Raw genomic sequence first — 15,673 nt, 5'->3', positions numbered from 1 at the left:
ACTGTTGCATCTTCAAATAAACTCCAGACAAGTAGACAAGCATGCCGGTTTTAATGACGAACCAAACTTCAGCACTTTACATCGAACAAAAACCCGTGTTCTTCTTCTGCTCTTCAAAATCTACTGCTTGTGAAACAAAGTCATTCTGCCCTCTGTTGGCCTTATAAGTAACTACAACCCAGCAGTTAGCTGGGATACCACATTCACATACGCCGGGACACTGGCCCAAAAGTTATGCGGCCCACTGGGAATCCTCCCAAACCTCTCGATTAGCCGGCATTGCTCTTAATGTGTATTTTGTCATATACGGTAGTATATAGGCTGATTCTATTTGCGTAATGTGCCTGCGGATTACAGGGGTTATTACGGTAGACCAGGAAGTGGGGGCTTTGTACTGACGTCGTAAGCTAGAATGTGTGTGTTCTGCTTACATGTGGGAAGCAGCGAAACAATAAAAGAGGAGATGCTTGCATCTATTATTTACATATTTCAGCATGAGAATCGGAGGTTTAGCGCGAGAGCGTGAGAAGCCACTTAAATACGCAAGTCTCACGGCCATTGCGTGTTGGCAGCCGTGCAAAACAAATGCGGCTTACCGGCTCGTGCTGCAACATGCTGCAGTCAAGTGTGACACTAGAGAGATCACTCCGCAAGAAACCAGAGCGTTTAGTCGAAATACTCCATAGTGAAACCTATTGTCATACACAGTCTATGGTAAAGGGGGGACGAAAAAAAATTATCGCGGCCGGCAAACTTATCGTGCTCTTATTTTCTTATCGTTCAATTAATTGACTTATTGCTTATCGCGACAGGCCTAATTCTAGCTCCACACACCCCTTGTTAACCCTGTCCTGAGGCGCGTCTTTAGAGGGCCTTGTTTTGGTCTCATGAGGACAAGGCCTGAATGTGAGTGAAGCATTTCATGTCCCGCCTCCCTCGCAGAGACTTCCAGGGTAGAATCTAAAACCTGCAGAACAGTAGCTCACAAGGACCGGAGTGGGAGATCCCTGCTCTAAACAAACCCCGCTGCTGGACTCTACTACGGAACAGACAGCAGTGATCGGATTACTGAGGGTGAAAACTACATAAACATATTATTGCTGCACATACACGTTTGTTAGTGAATGAGTTATTATGTTAATGTTGATTTAAGTGATGATCAAGTCATGTTTGACAATAGATTAAATAAGTGTAACCAGCACAATAATTTCATACATTTTTGGAGGGAAATATTAATCTTAACCAACAAGCTACGATTTGGCCTCCAGAGAAAAATGGACTTTTTAAAGATGGTTAGAACTTGTATATAAACAAAAAAGACCCAGGCCCACAACAAATGACAGGGCTTCAAGTGTTCCGGCACCGTGCCGGATCTCCGGCTTTTCACTATGATTCAGGGGGAGGAAAAAACAAACAAACAAACAAACAAAAAACTTAACTATGGGTTATAGTGGTTGAGACTGAATTGTAGAAAATGAAATGAATTGAACAATGAACAATGTTAAAGTCGGAGATTACAAGTATTTATCTTCGAAAATAAGCAGAACTCGCTGCTGCATGTTTTCAGTGTTCAGCAAATAGTGACAATAGCCTATACCACACTTCGTTTTCTCCGCCGAGTTAACCTGTAGCGTTATTTCCGAGTGATCTTGAACGCAGCATCCAAGCCGATGCTTGTTTGAGACTGAAATCAGATTTTTCAAGAAATGGAGAGTAAATTCATGAAGCCAGGGAAAGACGTCCTAATTGACAACGGCCTTCGAACCAAATGGCGCTGGGCATGGATAGAAGGGGTGGAGACGGCAAGCTTTTTGGGAGCTGGTGCCAGAAACGAAGAGAGCCGGGTAGGCCTACCTGTTTGTGTTGTGCTCGAAGACGCTGGTGTATGCAACTAGTGGCAAAAAAGTTCTATGACGCCACGAAGGAGACCCCGGCAGCAGTTCGCGCTCTCCAACATACAAGTCGTTTGTCAGGTGTTGTGTCCTAAAGTGAATGTTTGCCAAAAATTGATTATACGGCCGCGGGAGCGCGCGCTGCCTGTTAGCATCGTTTCGCTCAGCTTCTCTCTGTATCTGCGGCTCTTCCTCTCGGTGTAAAACCGACATAGTACACGAATGCAAGTGACAATATGTCTAAATTAACAAAGAAAGTATGATTTTGCAAGTGCTTTAACGGATTTGTTAACACTGCAGATGAAGACGTGCTGTAATCAGAAACGATATCCAGGCATGTTATACTTAAGTACTTAAAAGTACTTTGAAAAATCATATACTACATAAATATAGGACAGAAGCATTTTGATGTATGTATGCCTGAGTGCTAGTATGTGTATGTATATGTACGTGCATGCCTATGCATGTATGTATCTGTGTATATTTATAAATATATACATGTATGTGTATATACATGTGTATATGAGTATGTATATATAAGTATATGTGTGTATGTGTGTGAATATATGTATGTTATAAACATAATTGTAGAGTATGAATCTGCTGAATGGCGGCTATTATGTAACATATATGAGTAATTCCATTAAGGACTGATAGGTAACTGATAAATTATTTATTGGTGTATTGTGTTTTACAAAGGGGCAGGCATTATAAGTTTTCTTCTTCCTGCTCCTTTTCAAGCATGGTTGTGCCTTAAGATGTGTTTTTGATTTGTTTTCGTAAAATTCTGTGTTGCTTGTGCATAGCCATGTGAGAAATAAATGACTAACTAACTAACTAAATGTTGCTGCTTCACTGTTTAGGTGTCAAGCAATAAGGAAGTAGATGCCATTCATCTGTAAAACATGTCTCACCTGAACAAACTGGAGCCATTTCAAGCAACATTTTTTGTTTTATTGACAATTAAAGGGCCCATGAACAGCTATTGATATGTTAAAACGATTATTCTGAGACCAAATTCCACCTTAAAAGAATAAGAGGTGGTGTAAGGTACTACTCGGCCAGTAGTGTGCACAGTTTAACTCTTGATTGTTATCAGACCACTTTAATGTAGATTCTGCATTTTATTAACAAGAAATACTCTAATAAATAAAATAAGTCATGAACATCAGTGGAAATTAAACTTTGTAAATCAACACACAAATCATATCCTTACTGGACTTTACATAGGCCTACGTTATAAACTAACATGAGACAAACGTATGACAACTAAACAGTGAAGCAGCAACATGCCTGGATATCGTTTCTGATTACAGCACGTCTTCATCTGCAGTGTAAATAAATCCGTTAAAGCACTTGCAAAATCCTACTTTCTTTGTTAATTTAGACATATTGTCACTTGACTTGTAGTTTAGTGTATTAAATTGTATTTATTTGTTTTGTATTTCCTATAACCTAATTTGATATTGTTTTGTACAAAAACAATGGAAATGTTGTAATTTAAAATTGTTACCTAAAGTTCACTGTTGCTCTGTAACTTTTTTTTTTTTTGTATAAATGGCCCTTAACTAAATTAAATTACTGTTAAATTAATAATTTAAAATAATTACCCTGACTGAGTTTTACATGTCCTGTTAACATTATTACCTTTACTTTCTAAAATTCACATTAAACTGTAGGTCATCTAATGCTCTGCCAAGCACAGTGGCAAAAAGTTGTTTGCCTATAGTGTGTTTGCATCCGATCCACTACACCTCCTCTCCCCGGAAAAAAGCTCAAGCTCAGGATTTTTTTTTACTTTAAGCCCTGCAAATGATATCTGTAATCTATTTCACCAGATGCCATTGTACACCATTATCTTTGACATTCAGTCCATTTTAATTGTGAAATTTATGGTCACATGAAAATACCTTCTGTCTTCCCTTCAAAAGAGATGAAGCACCTGCATCCATGGCTGCCACTGGTTTGAGTTTGGGGATAAAAAAATCTAAGAAAAAAGTCAGTCTTTCCACCAGTAAGCTTGCCAAACTGTGTCCAGCTTTCATAGAGGAGAAAACACACAATACACACAAAAAACATTATTAGAATAAAGAAATATAAATAACTTACCACGAGTTGTTCTGTAGCGCTAGTTTTACTCAAATCCTTCACCTTGTCCTGCCACACGGACACTCAGCGATGGGAAAGTGGAGATTCTGCTTTTTGCTGCAGCCAGTTTCTCTGCACTCACAGGGTAACTGAACAAAGAAAGAAGCACCAGTTATTCCTACAGTCATACAAGCTGCATGTCCTGCTTCTGTAAACTAACATTACTGCAGCATGTAGAATATTCATTACAAACGTGAAACAAAGCAAGGTGAACAGCTGTCCTTACAAGCCACATCTTTCTACCAAATCTCCCACACACGTCTTCACAAGCAGCTTCCTGGATTGACCGACAGGATTTCTCATAGTCTTGAGAATTTGTGGGGCTTTCCTCATCACACGTGATCGTAAGGGTTGAACAATGTTTTTTTTTAATGATTTTTTCTACTTAACCTTCATGCTTAAATAAAGAATCCTCCTTATTCTCCACAATAACATAAATAAACAATGTCTGTGTAATGATATTAAATTAAAAAGTTTGGCGCGCCGGTGCAACCAGTGCTAAAAGTAAATCTGGAGACTATTAATTTAAACCTGGTTTCCAGCTCTCTCTGTAAACCTGGTCTGAACTACCTCCCCGTCTCCTAAGAGGCCCCTCCTGATCCCAGTCTTTCCTTTTATGGAACTGACCACATAGTGGCCCATCAAAGTAAAGTTGCACCACCAGGCTGCACGGTGGTTTAGTGGTTAGTAGTGGTTAGCACCGCAGTCTAACAGCAAGAAGGTTGCTAGTTCAAGCCTCGGATTCTCTGTGTTGGCCCTGCAATGGACTGGTGACCTCTCCAGGATGTACCTACCTTTCCGCTGATAACATGCTGGGAAAGGCTCCAGCTTCCCTGCAACCCGTGATGGGCTGAATGGTTCAGGGAGAATAAAAAGGCTTTTTATGCACAACGCAGAAGACGAACAATTTCATCATATGTCACCGCCTTCATATTTTCATGGGTAATAAGTCAGTTCATCCACAAGTGGGCAGCACCGAATTTGGAGTTCACGTCCATGTTTTGAACCCGGTTGGTGGCAGTAATAAAGTTACCGTCGCTATAAAGTTGTTTCTAACCATCCAACACGCCCTAAACACTCGCATATAGTCTTTCTTCAGAAGCTTGCATAATTTCTACAATTATCATCGTCTTCTTTCTTTTTCTACTTTTTGTTCCCTTCCTGTTCCTCTTCTTCTGTGGTTTGTATTTTCCCTGGTCACATGTCAGCTATTCTGCTCAGCTCCGCCCCTGCAATTTCCGGTGGTGTTCCCCCATCTTCTGTGTCAAGCGACAGATACCTAAGCTCCCAGAAAATGGACTAAATTACAAGCGTAACCGACGCAGAAGATGGATGAAACTGTCCGTCAGTCTACGTATCCGTCTTCTGTGTCGAGTATAAATGGGCCTTTAGAAAGGAGTCGGTTCTTCTTGTTCACCACAAAGAATCGATTCTCAGAGCCGGATCGTTCATGGACGACACATCACCAACATCAGAGAAAATACATTTTAGAGGATTTAAAGATGATATTCAGGATGTGAGTAACACAGGGGTCTTTGGAGAGACCTCATCTGGAGCGTGCACGCACTATACGTGCACTTTAGGTTCATGAGGTTTGGTCAGAAAATGTTTTTCTAGAAACATCCTGCTACTGTCTGCAGCTACACAAGTAGAATCCTCTCATGTAGGGACGGAAAGTTGTTCTAACATCCACCTAAAGCAAAGAAGTGATTCACAGCAACAAACAAACAAAGCTGCTGTCCATCACACTGAGAGATGATCTGATGTATGATCAGAAATAAACACACAGCACCGACCAATGAACGCTTTTCATCAGGAACCTTTATGGAAAATTTACTGTTATTTTAACTTTGAGGGCTTATGAAAATGAATGAATGAAATGAAAAATACTTTATTAATCCCAAAGGGAAATTCAATATTGTAGTAGTAGTAATTTTTTATTTATTTTTTTTTAAAAAAACAATCACATTAATTAATTAAGGGCTTTGTTCTTCAGCCTGATAGCTGCTGGAAGGAAGGATCTTCTGTATCTCTCTGTCTTGCATCGGACTTGAACAAGCCTCCCACTGAACACACTCTGTTGTTTCGTCACGGCGTTGTGTAGAGGGTGTGAAGGATCTTCCATTATCTTCGTCAGCTTGTACAGAATTCTTTTTTTGATGATCAACTCCAGCGGCTCCAGAGTTACTCCAAGCACAGAACCGGCTTTCTTGATCAGTTTGTTAATTCTTTTCAAGTCTCTGGTTCTGATGCCGCTGCCCCAGCAGATTGCTGCAAAGCTGATTGCACTTTCAACAACAGACCTGTAGAACATTTGCAACATTTTGGTGCAGACGTTAAAAGATCTCAGCTTCCTTAAGAAGTAGAGTCTGCTCTGACCTTTCTTGTAAATGTACTCAGTGTTGCTTTTCCACTCAAGTCTGTTGTCCAGCTGAACTCCAAGGTACTTGTATTCCTCCACCACCTCCACCTCCTCTCCCATGATGGAAACACATCTATGTGTGTTCTTGTTCCTCCTGAAGTCAACAATCATCTCCTTTGTTTTCTTGGTATTCAAGATGAGATGATTGTCACCGCACCATTTCACAAACTGACCGACCAGTTCTCTGTACTCTGCTTCTTGTCCATCACTGATACACCCAACAACTGCTGAGTCATCAGAGTATTTCTGCAGATGACAGAACTCAGAGTTGTACTGGAAGTCTGAGGTGTACAGCGTGAATAGAAATGGTGAAAGTACAGTCCCTTGTGGTGTTCCAGTGCAGCTGACCACCATCTCAGACACACAACCTTTCAGTCTCACAAACTGTGGTCTGTTTGTGAGGTAGTCGTAAATCCAGGTGGTTGTGGAGGGATCCACCTGGAATTTCTGCAGCTTCTCACACAGCAGAGCAGGCTGAATCGTATTAAAAGCACTTGAGAAATCAAAGAACATGACCCTCAAAGTGCTGCCTGACTGGTCCAGATGAGAGTGGGCTCTCTGAAGCAGGTATATGATGGCATCTTCAACCCCAAGCCCATTACGGTATGCAAACTGTAATGGGTCCTGAAAGGTGTTCACCTGCTTGCTGAGGTGAGCCAGTAAGAGTCTCTCCAGGACTTTCATGACGTGAGATGTCAGGGCGACTGGTCTGTAGTCTTTTGGTTCAGCTGGTTGTGGTTTTTTAGGCACTGGAACAAGGCAGGATGTTTTCCACAGCACCGGGATTCTTCTCTGACTCAGGCTGGTGTTGAACAGGTGCTGGAGAATCGGACATAGCTGTTTTGAGCAGGTCTTGAGAACTCTGGGACTGACACCATCTGGACCTGCAGCCTTGTTCTGGTTCAGTTTCACCAGTTGTTGCATGATTTGGTTACAGGAGACAGACAGAGTGGAGGTGGAGGCAGAGGAGGTTTCAGGAAGTCCTGATGTGGAGGGAGATGAGGTTGTGTCCAGGTCCTTGACTGAGCTGCAGGGTGACAGAGTGGAGGTGTGACAGGAAAGCTGTGGGCTCATGGAGGGTGTGTGGCTAGTTGGGGTTGAAGCAGGAGGTGAGTTAAACCTATTGAAGAACATGTTCAGTTCATTCGCTCTGTCCAGACCTCCATCGGTCTGATCCTCCTTTATCCCGAAGCCAGTGATCTTCTTCATTCCTGACCACACATCCCTCACATTGTTTTTCTGAAGCTTACTTTCCAACTTCTTCCTGTAGTCCTCCTTGCACTTCTTCATTTGTGTTTTAAGTTGTTTTTGTGTGGACTTCAATAACTCCCTGTCTCCATCCCTAAAAGCTTTCTTTTTGATGTTCAGCAGCTTTTTCAGGTCACTGGTGATCCAGGGTTTGTTATTGGGGAAGTTTATTATTATTTTAGGTTAATTATTTTAACATATTAACACCTGAATTTATTTAGTTTAATAAAAACCAAATAAATAAAATGAAATGAATCAGGCAAATAAAGTAGGATTAATAACAATTATATTAATAATGATAAATAATAGATTATATATAAATAAATACATTAAAAAGAACAAATAAAACTAAATAAATAAACTGATCAGATAAAAAGAAATAAAATATATAAAGACCAGAAGAGGTTTGATGCAACAGACAACAAGGGGATAAAGCCCCTCAGTGTCCCAGGTGAGGTTTTCAGAGGTCTTCTGCTTTCCAGGGGAGCCGAGCTCCCCGTAGCTCCCCGTAATTTCAACCATGGAAATATTTGACTTTTTCCTGCTGAACTTCGTCACACCTGCAGTTTGATGCTGGAACCGCTGATTGAACCACATTCATCTGCTGTTTGACACTAAACCCTCATTTTATTTCTGTCTTTATTCCAGTTTCCAGGAGATTACCAGTAAAGCTTCTCTGTAGAACTGGTCTCCGCTCTGGTCCGAACACTTTCACCTTCTTTGAGTCAAACTGCTGCAGGAAGATTTTCAGTGAAACAGCTGAAATGAAAATTGATCCTAAATGTGGAAAAAAGCTTCAGTGTGAGCAGCTGTGATGGAGCAGATAATCCACCTGTAGAGGTGAAGATTATGAAGATGAGGAGTGGCTGACAGGAAGCAGGTTAACGGATCAGAACCTACAGTGTGTGATTCTGCAGCTCCTTCAGTCAGACTTTCCATCCAAACTGGAATCACTTCATTTTTCCTTCTTTAACTTCATCCTTTAGTTTCTGTTTCTGACAGAAAATGTCAAACTTTTTTTCCTGCTTCCTGTTTTAAATCTTCATCTGATTTAGTTTCACTTTCTGTTCATGGTAATAAAAGGAGGAGAAATGTTTCCTCTTTTGAGGCTGGTCTGCAGCTCCATCCCTCCATCTGGTGTCCTGATAGAAGTCCAGCAGCTGAAGGCAGCTTCCTCTTCCTCACTGCTGTCTGACTGCATCCATCTGACTCTGATATGAAGCAGAAACTCAGAGCCAATCAGAGGAGGAGCAGCAGATGATGGAAAGGAGGATTTCAGTTGATGTTCAGATGAATGATGTGTGTTTCCTCTGCAGGTGAAGGTAGAAAGTGTGTGTGAGCTGATGTGAATCCAGCATCATGGATCAGGACAGAGAGGAGGGAGTCCCTCCCTCTAAAACCACTCAGAGGTGAGATGTCCATCTCTAACTGTCCATGACTCTTCTCCATGTCAGAGATCACAACTCACATCACCAAACATCTGGATTCACAGGAACCGACCTGGACCTGAACCTGGACCTGGATATAAACATTGGCATAGACTAAGATCTAGACCTGAACCTGGACCCAGCTGTGTCTCCATGAAGAGTGACTGGTCAATGGAGAAACCTCCTGAGTTCCGATCAGACCAGCAGTGAGTATCCAGTGGAGGTTGGATCAGGTTTCAGATGAAAACCAGTTTCAGGTTCATCATTTTTGGACGTCTGTAATCTGTAAATATATTAAAATATATGAATCTCTCTATCTATCCATCTATCCATCCATCCATTCATTCATTCATCAATTAATTAATTATCTGGACTTATGCAGAGCATTTCTTGCATTTTCCGCGGCTTTTTCAGCAGCCGAATTACACGAGATACTTGCGTGAATCAGCAAAACCGGGGCCTCATTTGTCTATGGTCACGTGATGTTGAGGAAAATAATATGGACTTCGCATCAGGCTTCATTTGGACACGCCCCCTTTACTCGATGCAGGCTTTGGGGCGTTTGTGTCAGACGTAACATCACTATGTGGAGCTGACACATTTCTTCACACAGTCTTTGCAGCTGCAGCTGTCTGTGATGCAGCAGATTAAAGTTCAGCTCCAAGGTCTTCATCAGCTGGAGAAAGTCCAGTCAGTTCAGAGATCATTAGCTGTGGAAGCTGCCACACATCTGGTGGCTCTCTTCCCTGAAAACAGCTGAGCAGCTTCCTCAGATCAGCTGTGTCACCAAAGTCTTTCAGTTTTGTCTCCTCCTGGTCCGTAAGCCAACGATCAAAGCAGAGACACATCAGCTTCATCAGCTGAGATCTGCTGCAGCTTTCAGGAGAAGATGTGAAGGGAAACTTCTACATAATCTAAGATGGCAGCATGTGTATTGTCTGCTCAGCATCTCTCTCTGGTTTAGGTTGTTTTTAATGGATTTTACTGCATTTATATATTTTAAAACAGCCTTTTATGGGAATGTTTTTAAAATCCATAATAGGATTGTGGACTTTTAGTGAGTCTAAAGAATGCTTCACTATTACCTCTGAGTTGGACTAATAGACCAGAACCAGCTACCTTTTCCTGAAACTTGAGCTAACAGGCCTGAGCCTGCTACCTCCTTCTGGATCCGGGCCCAGAGCCTTAGGCCTGTTACATTCTCCTGGAACCATGGGCAAGCAGGCCTGAGCCTGCTATCTCCTAAAGCCTGGACTGCGAGACCCAAGCCTGTTACATCAGCTGGGAGTCTGGGCTGAAAAGTCTAGGCCTGTTACATCTTCTTGGAGCCTGGGCTGAGAGACCTAAGCTAGCTACATCTTCCTGGAGCCAGAGCTAACAGGCCTGAGCCTATTATACTCTAAATCAGTTAGATTCTTTTAGTTAATTAAAATTCTCTGCTGATGTGCTGTAAGTGGAAGACTATGGCCTTTTTTATTACTTTAATATGTTTAATGCTGGACTGCCTCAACATGTAATGTGAAACAAAGACTGATGATCGTCTTACTCTTACTTCTATCTGGAAATGTGCAACCTAACCCTGGACCTGAGCTGCAATGTATCCAGAGTCCTGCTGATTTTAAATTAGTGTCCAGTCTTAAAATTGTTCATCTTAATGTGCACAGTTTATTACCCCAGATGGACATGGTTAAAGTTTGGGTTAGATCAACAGATGCACTGTGTGACATTGTGATAATCTTTGAGATGTTACTGACAAAACCTGTTATAAATGATGACATTAATATAACTGGATAAAATATTTATCGTACTGACAGGCCTACAAAAGGTGGTGGTGTAGCCATTTATGTTAAATCAAGATTTGATGCCTCAATTGTTTGTCTGAGTCTATTTGTAAGCAAATGGAGATTTTGGCCTTGAATGTGGAAATAGCCAAATCCTCTATAACTGTAGTTGGTTGTTACAAACCTCCATCTGCCTCCTAAGAAGCTTTATCATCCTTAAAGGATCTTCTTTCTAAATTAAAATATAATGAGCTTTGAATGGCAGGAGATTTTAATTGGGATTGTTTAAATGCAGCTTCTGATGAATTTAAATATTTCTGCGACTCTGTTAATCTTAGCCAGTTGATCAATCAACCAACTAGGCCAAATCTTAAAGCCCTGAAAAGTCTACCTTGATTGATTTAATTTTAACAAATGTTCCTCATAAATTCACATCTTTGGGTGTTTTCTGCAATAATTTGAGGGATCATTAAAATTCTAACACTAAAATTCCTAAATGTGAACCAGGCATTATTTCTAAGAGGAGTTTTAAGAAATTTAATGAACAAGCTTTTACCATCATGATCTGTCTTTGGTTAATTGGGGACATATAGATGTGTGTCCAGATGTTGAGCTTGCCTGGACATTCTTTAAGGAAAACTTTAAATAAAATTGTAAATAAACATGCTTCTATAAGGAAATTTAGGGTGAAGGGATGAGAAAACCCTTGGTTATGGGATAAGGTTTGTGCCACTGGGGAGCGAATCTGAATTCTTTATATTTGAATTTGAATCATTCAATTTGAATCTGAATATGCCTTTTTGAATAATTGCTTTAAAAAACTGAATCCAAATGACCATATTTGATATTGAATCTTGTTTTTTTTAATGTGTGTATTGGTAAAGTTGAAACTTTTGTATTTGAAAAATTCATTCCCTAATTCATTTTCATAGTTCAGTTTCAGTTCTCTCCATTCAAATTCAAATCTGAAATACAAATTCAGATCTGAAATACAAATTCAGATCTGAAATACAAATTCAGATCTGAAATTCAAACTTTTGTGCCACACATCTGGGACCTGACGTGAGGCAAAACAAGTCGATCGCAGATGGAGTAACGTCAGTTTTGTGCAGTTGTTCTCAACGGCTACAAGCAGAGGGAGGGTGAGGGGAGGATGGCGGCGGGGAGAGAGAGAGAGAGAAATGGAGAAACGCTAAGATCCAGGCCAGCCACTCGCTACAACGGCAGTTACTGTTCCTGCGATGGCACTTGCCGTTTCTGTAGCGGTAGTTACCGTTTCCTCAACGGTCTCAGCGGTTTGCTGTGGGCTGGTTGCAGACTTTTCACATTAGTGGTAACTCCTAATACAAGAAAAATATGCGTAGGTTTGCACAGATTAATCTGCACCTCAAGTGACGTAAATACACCATGTAAGCTATAACGGGCCAGCTTTTTTTTGCATTGGTTTGGAAACATTTTAGTAATATCGCTTATTGATAAAAAAAAATAATGACACGTTTATTGTTAACACATAAAATACGTGCCAAACGTCCCAACCAGCAGTGCAGGGTCCACAAACGTTAAATCTCCGTCCTTCAAACACCACGGTGGACATGCCAGTATCTTTATGAAATGTTGCATTTAATTTTAAATAGGTCGTCGACTGTCTTTCTGTCTCAGCAAGCAAGTAAGATCACGTATCCGTTGATCGTGACATTTCATAAAGATACGGAGCCCAATAAGCCTGCAAGCTGCTTTCACAGCGATGCGCCGTCACAGACGTGATCTGGCGTGTCTGCAGCCCGGCGAGTTTCTGTTGCCACGGTTACCAACTAGCGTTAAAACAACAATTTACAACAATAAGGCTATTTGACCGGAACTTCTTTTATAGGTGTCCATATGGACACCCTACAGCCAAATAAGAATCGAGTATTCACCCAGACCATTCATGTTTTAATCACACAAAACAACTAAATGATGTCCCAAATACAAAACGGACTTAACCTTCCAAGGTTGCGCCCTCCTCTGGCATATGAAGATCGCAGACAGAAGTACAATGAAGGGGCTTATTCAGCCTACATGATGGTTATTGCATTGATTATTTAATATCAAAATGGAACAGATCTGGAAAGTTACTATATACACATATATATGTAGTATATTTTTTGTGTTAACAATGTAATGACAGGTTAACGTGTCATTATTTTTTTTATCATCCATCCATTATCTTGACCGCTTATTCCATTTCAGGTCGCGGGTGAGCTGGAGCCTATCCCAGCATTTTTTTTTTTTTTTTTTATCAATAAGCGATATTACTAAAATGTTTCCAAACCAATGCAAAAAAAAGCTGGCCCGTTACAGCTTACATGGTGTATGTAGCCTACGTCACTTGAGGTGCAGATTAATCTGTGCAAACTTACACATATTTTTCTTGTATTAGGAGTTACCACTAATGTGAAAAGTCTGCAACCAGCCCACAGCAAACCGCTGAGACCGTTGAGGAAACGGTAACTACCGCTACAGAAACGGCAAGTGCCATTGCAGGAACGGTAACTGCCGTTGTAGCGAGTGGCTGGCCTTGATCTTAGCGTTTCTCCATTTCTCTCTCTCTCTCTCTCCCCGCCGCCATCCTCCCCTCGCCCTCCCTCTGCTTGTAGCCATTGAAAACAACTGCACAAAACTGACGTTACTCCATCTGCGATCGACTTGTTTTGCCTCACATCAGGTCCCGGATGTGTGGCACAAAAGTTTGAATTTCAGATCTGAATTTGTATTTCAGATTTGAATTTGAATGGAGAGAACTGAAACTGAACTATGAAAATGAATTAGGGAATGAATTTTTTCAAATACAAAAGTTTCAACTTTACCAATATACACATTCAAAAAACAAAGATTCAATATCAAATATAGTAATTTGGATTCAGTTTTTTAAGCAATTATTCAAACAGGCATATTCAGATTCAAATTGAATTAAAGCTGCAAGCAGCGATGAAGGCCCTCGCACCTCTGGCGCCGCTCCGGCCTATTGCACCGCCCCCTCGGCCTGCAACCTCCCTCCCCAAGCAAGCTCGCTCTGGCTGGCAGCCGTACGCTCAGTCGTCCCCATGTTTCTGCCTCGTGTGGTCATTGTCTCTCTCTGACCATCATCTCGTGCATCAATGGGCCTAATAATGACATCAGAAGTGTTCATGACCATGTTCTGACCAATAGTGTGAAACAAATCCAAACAAAATCATGCTTTTAAGATCTGCAGATATCAACATGGCCAGTAGGTGGCGTTATAGTGTTTTATCATGTACTAACATGTTGAGGTTCGGACTTCAATGACAACTGCCAAGTATCACGTCCTTGGGTCAACCGAGTCCAGAGTTATAGCCACTTCCTGTTTGATGGCGAGGGACAGAAACCTCACAGGCAGCCATTTTAATCATGATGGTGAAAAGAGTTTGTTATATTGTGAGTCATGAGTTCATCAAGGATGATATTGATGAGTTGAGTAGGTTTTTAAGGTTTTCAATGGAAAAAAATGGGGTACTTCCTGTTTCCAGGGGGTGGGGCTACGGCGTTGACAACATCAGGACATGTAGATGTGGTCAGCATGGAAATGACATCATATGTGGCCATTTTGGTGTAGATAGGTTGCTTGTTGGTCAGCATAGTGGGTGTGCTGGTTGATTAAAATATTGTAGGGGGCGCTATAGAGCCATATTGAAACTATTCCAGCATATGTCATTTTGGCTCAGTTCCACATCTGACTACGATCCTTCCTACCAAGTTTGCTGGAGATCGAGGGTACACCGGGTGAGTTACAAGTACTTCCTGTTTGGTGGCGTCGGACCAATATTCGCCATGGTTACGTTTGGCGAAGGAACTTGAGATTTTTATTGTGGGATCATGAAAGGGTTTGACCTGTTGTGAAGCACTTTCAAGTGTCTGGAGTTCATGCCTGAGGAGCAGGACCCCGGCATCTGCAAAAAAGCACTTCCTGTTGAAAGTGGGCGGGGCTTAGGGCTAGACCGGAAGTGGTTATATGTGTCTGTTCGGGACGGGACCATGACTAAACCCTGTGAGTTTGATGGTGATTGGGTGAAAAATGAGGGAGTTATACTTGTTTTTGGTGTCATGGCGTCTTATCGAAGTTCGCCATGGCGCCACGTTCTCGCCTTGCAGCGTAGAGCAACAGTCTTCACCGGATATCATCCCCAACTTGTTTTCAGGTGTCTGACCCAGTTTGACCCTGGTTGTGTCCAAAAGGCCAGAGCAGTGGGTCTTCGAGTAAAAAACATGACTTCCTGTCGCCAGGGGGCGTGGCCTATTCATAATCCAATGATGACCATGTAGATGTCTTGAGGATGGGACTAGTATCATACGTGGCCATTTTGGTTCAGAAATGTTGTTTTATGTGGGAGTTAAATCAGTTTCGTCTTTCATGGCGAGACATCAAACTTTGAGGCCACGCCCCCTCTACACCCTTACTCCTTTGAGAAAGTTGTTGATAACTTTTGATCACACATGCCTTCTGAACATCCTGAGCCATTTTGGTGTCAATCCGATAATATCTCTAGGAGGAGTTCGTTCAAATGCGAGGTCAGTAAAACGCCAAAATGGCGACTTTGACCCAAAATGGCCGACTTCCTGTTTTATTTAGACCTATACTATAATTTCTTTTTTTGTTCCCCCCACCATGTGGAACATGTGTACAAAGTTTCATGAAGATTGCTAACTTGCAATGGAGGGGCATCACAAATAGGTGGCGCTCTGGTTCAGTTTTGCCTG

The sequence above is a fragment of the Melanotaenia boesemani genome (assembly GCF_017639745.1).
Source record: "Melanotaenia boesemani isolate fMelBoe1 chromosome 2 unlocalized genomic scaffold, fMelBoe1.pri SUPER_2_unloc_2, whole genome shotgun sequence".
NCBI lineage: Eukaryota > Metazoa > Chordata > Actinopteri > Atheriniformes > Melanotaeniidae > Melanotaenia > Melanotaenia boesemani.
This window is presented reverse-complemented; position numbering follows the sequence as displayed.